The sequence below is a fragment of the Eutrema salsugineum genome, unplaced genomic scaffold (assembly GCF_000478725.1).
Source record: "Eutrema salsugineum unplaced genomic scaffold, Eutsalg1_0 scaffold_6, whole genome shotgun sequence".
Lineage (NCBI taxonomy): Eukaryota > Viridiplantae > Streptophyta > Magnoliopsida > Brassicales > Brassicaceae > Eutrema > Eutrema salsugineum.
The window spans coordinates 11,391,463-11,395,836 of record NW_006256547.1 but is presented as its reverse complement, the minus strand read 5'-3'; the positions used below and the strand labels follow the sequence as shown (position 1 = coordinate 11,395,836).

The following is a 4,374-nucleotide window of genomic DNA, read 5'->3' as shown; positions in this document are numbered from 1 at the left end:
TATGAGAGCCCCTTTCGGGAACCCTAAGCCCAACTCGGGATCTACTCAGACATAGCTGAGGTCGACATCATCATCGGTTTTAATAAAAGTAATGAAAAACAGTAAAGAAAAGAGATAAAGAAAGCTTCTCTATTGAAGAACTCGGGCTAGAACAATCTTCTACAAAAATCTCATAAAAACGGCTAAAGGAAAAGGGTTTCTGTAAAGTATGAATGGCTCTCCCTAAAAATATGACATGTATTTATAGTCTCCAATACTCCATGGTCTCTAGGGTTACGGAATTGAGGCTGAGAATGACTTTGGGCTTCAGATACATGGGCTTTAATTCGGAGATTGATTGCCGCGGTCGGGAGTGTTGTGGCTGCGGGGATTGGCTGGTTGGCCGCGGTCGGGAAGCTTCTGACCGCGGGAAATAGGCTGATCACCGTGGTCGCGTGACTTGCTGGCCGATTTTGAGTGGCTCCGGGGCTAATGGAATATCTTGAGATCCAACCGTTGGAATGTCTCCAAACCAAGTGCATTTGAAAGCTGGTTGATTCTTCTATAAGTTTTCCAATTTTGAGGGTGATCAGACGGTGAGAAGGTCTTCGTCTCTCCATGAGAGTTCTGACGGTCTGCATTTATTCAAAAGAGTCTTTTTGTTCCATTTTGTGCCTCTTTATCCCAAATTACCTGAAAAGTCTTTTAAAATCCGGAAACATAGAAATCCTTTGAAAACCTTTGAAAATGGAGTAAAAACACCTGTAAAAGATATTAAAGTGATCCATAAAAATGGTCAAAATCCGGTGTTATCACTGTGGTATAGCTAAGAAAGCGTATATGATGGGTAAAGTCAGTTGCGTGTTCTCCAAGTGTTTCTCAAAGACCGTCTTGGCTTTGTCTAAGATTTTCTTTTTGAAACGCCCTGGGAATGGTATCTTGGGCTGGTAAGATGGTGGTGGAACGTATGGCTTTTCAAGCTCAGGTATCTTTTCCACCTTGTTGCCTTTGTCTTTAACCGGTTCCATCTTCAAAACTTCATCGTTATGCGCATCATCTGAGGCTGCCTCCCCCTCTAATTGCTCATTGGCCTCAATGAGCTTTGTCTTAGGCGTTGGAGCTTGTAGTTATTTACCACTCGTCAATGTGATGGCGTTCACATACTCCTTGGGGTTTGTCTCCGGCTTACCTGGTAAAGCGGGGCCTCTTGATGATGTAGAGGCTTGGTTTTGCTTAAGCTCTCTGATATCTTGCGTTGGATTGAACCCTGGTGGAAACTTGTGTTGCTGCGGTTGGCTGTTGAAGTTGTTACCCTTAGCTGCTTGATTCTGTTGAGTGTAGCTTTGCTGTTGCCCACTGAACTGTTGCTTGGGTTGAAAGGTATTCGGAAAAGGAGCTTTTTGAGCATAGCTTTGTTGTTGTTGTTGAGAAGGGTACACTTGGTCTTGAGGGTTAGCTACATTTGGGTTTCGGTAAGAGAGGTTTGGGTTATTGCTGTAGTTGTTAAACCGTTGATACCTCTGTTGATTCCCTATGTAGTTCAGTTCCTCCTGAGTTAGACCGTCTTCATTAACATTGTCAAAACTTGGCCCTTGCTCATCAAACTCGCCCACGAAGTGTATTGGCTTTTGAGTCGCCATTAAAACCTTGTCAAGCTTGCTCTGAAGCTCTCTTTTGTCTTTCTTCATGCGTTGTTCATCACTAGATCCCTCTGAACGGTTTGCTCTATCAAAGTCTTCTCCATACGTGTCATTAGACATGGCTAGGTTCTCTACTAGTTCCATTGCCGCATTGATCTCTTTCCCAAGAAAATTTCCATTTGAAGCTGTATCGAGTTGGTTTCTGATCTTGGGGAGTGCACCTCGGTATAAAGTACTCAAGAGGGATGCCTCTGAGAAGCCGTGGTGTGGGCATTGGTTTGTATAGCTTCGAAACCGTTCCCAAGCTTCATTAAAGCTCTCATTATTGTGTTGCGTGAAACTTGAGATCTGATTCCTGAGCTTAGCCGTGCGTGATGTGGAAAAGAACTTTGATAAGAACGCCAGTTTACACTGCTCCCATGTTTGTATTGAACCCCTCGGGAGGTTCTTTTCCCACTGGTGAGTTTTATCACCGATGCTGAATGGGAACAAGTGTAGCTTGAAGCTATCTTCTGAGACGCCATTAATCTTTGTTAAGTCGCAAACCCGATCAAACTGATCTAGATGCTCAAGAGGATCTTCTCCGGCTAGACCGTGAAACTTGGAGTTCTGCACCATATTGAGCAGGGAAGCTTTAACTTCAAAGTTGTTATTTTGAACCGGTGGTGCTTGAATCCCGGCTCTATATTGGTGCGCATTGGCTCGGTCGTTTTCTCCAACAAAGACCGGAGGAGGTTGTCTTTGAGCTGGTGGCGGTGGCGGTTGAACGTGATGGGCTTGTTGCTCATTTCTATTAGCTTGTTGTTGGTTTTGTTGAGCAAGCCTTTCATTTCTTTGAGCCTGTTGCTGGTTAACAAAGGCTTGTTGTTCATTTCTTCCTGCCTGCGCCTGATTAGCATGAGCCTGGTGCTCGGCATCCTGAGCCTGTTGCTCGATCCTTTGCTGTTCTGCCATTCCAAGCCTTTCAAAGTGCCGTTCTCTCTCGCGAGCTCGCCTCTCAATCCTGTTGATGTTATTGTCATATGGTAAAGGCGGTTCTGTGCTGCGAGACCTGGTTTTCATGCACCTGAAAGCAAAACAAGAACTTGCAAAAGAGTCAGTAAAACAAAAGAAAGTAAAGTCTTGATCTTAAGAAAAAATAAGAGATTAATGCTCCCACAAGTTGGCAACAGCGCCAATTGATAACTAAGAGTTTTTTGAGCTCTTTGTAGAGGTTATCAATCCCCTGTCTTGTAGTACAAGGGGTTATCAATCCAAACTTGTGAGGGAGACACTAATCTATGTTACTTGTGATCTTAAGTCAAGATGAAAGGGGAAAGGTTTTAGCTAAACTATTTAACAAGTAAACAAACATGAAAATGAAGCAAAAGATAAGATTTAGACTAAGTAAAGATGCAAATGACAAGCAAATGATTCGGAATATGATAATATATGATAAAGGCAGAAGCGTTAGACAGGATACTTGAATCGGGTGCTTCCAAGCTAAACTAATGGGTTAATGAATCATATTTATCAAGCGGTTTCATTTAACTTGAACTCAAAGTATGTTAATCTTCTCATGAAAGTATTGAACATCTAAACTGATCCTCTTTCATACCAAAATCTCTTTTGAGAAGCACGAATCAGTCAGCAATAAGATTCAGTTCAATATGTCATTTAAGAGAACAAACTATCACTCTCGCGATGAAAGACTCTTAAACCCTTAACCGAGTGGTCAGACATTTCTACAAACACTTTTGATGCGAGATATGTCTCAGATCTGAACCTTAAGTGATGTGCTTGGATCCAGCTTAGAGATCTCGTCGGTTAAGGAATGAAACATGCAAGACTAGACACCCTAATCTACCTATCTAAAGCCGCTTAAACGACTACTCACTGATCATAACAAGCTCACTAAGTCCTTTGCAAGACGTGTAGCTAGTCATGATAAGGAATTTTGATGCTGGATGATAAAAGAAATAAAGAAAGAACAAGATTCTGATGCAAAAACGAGATATCGGATTAGATTAATCAAGTTTCACAAAAGAGGCAAGTTCTTAAAGCTAAAAGATGATAAAAGATAAGATGATTAGGTTTTTGGTCCTAAAATGTATTTATAGCAAAGGGAAAGTGTCGCGGGTCAGCCCGGAACAAACCGGGTACTGAGCCGTCTTCTTGGGTTGATGGGTGAGTGCCACGGTGTGTCGGAGAGTGAAGCCGAGGCTTTTGATGTCGAGGAGTGCACGTGAGTAAAGATCAAGATGGAGATCTCGTGAAGAACACGTCAAGAACATGCATGAACCCTAGTCTTTGATCCATCTTCACGTGTGTGTTCATGAGCCGTTTTGTTCTTGATTCTGGAGTTGTGACAACGGACCTCGCCATGAAATGTCGCGGGGCTTGGTAGTTGAGGGGTTCAGGAGAACAGAGTCCGGCATGCACGCCGAGGCCATTACACCAAGGTGCACGTTCAATTACTTAGTCGTCTCCGGCTTCATCTCTTACGTGTGCATGCCTTGATCTCAACATGCCAAGGTGTTAGCACGAGGTCTAGCTCAAAATACTCTCAAGAGATGAGCCTTGACTTGAGCATTATCGAGGTAACGATGTCGAGGCTTGAGAAAATACTTAGCGCATATCGCAACTCATTTAGGCTCATATCGACCAACTTGCCTTCCGGAAGCAGTAACATTCAACACACGACTCCAGTTGCTTTGAGACCAGTTCCATAGTCAAGATGACTCAATAAGATCGAACTTTGGTGAAGAAACCATCG

At 43.0% G+C, this 4,374-nt stretch overlaps 1 non-coding gene across 1 annotated transcript; it reads left to right on the top strand.

Annotated features, from left to right (window-relative positions):
- Window positions 1-1,875: 1,875 nt before the first annotated feature.
- Window positions 1,876-1,982, top strand: LOC112083705. Its single transcript, XR_002897841.1, has one exon. It is a non-coding gene; the product is annotated as a small nucleolar RNA R71 (small nucleolar RNA).
- Window positions 1,983-4,374: the final 2,392 nt, after the last annotated feature.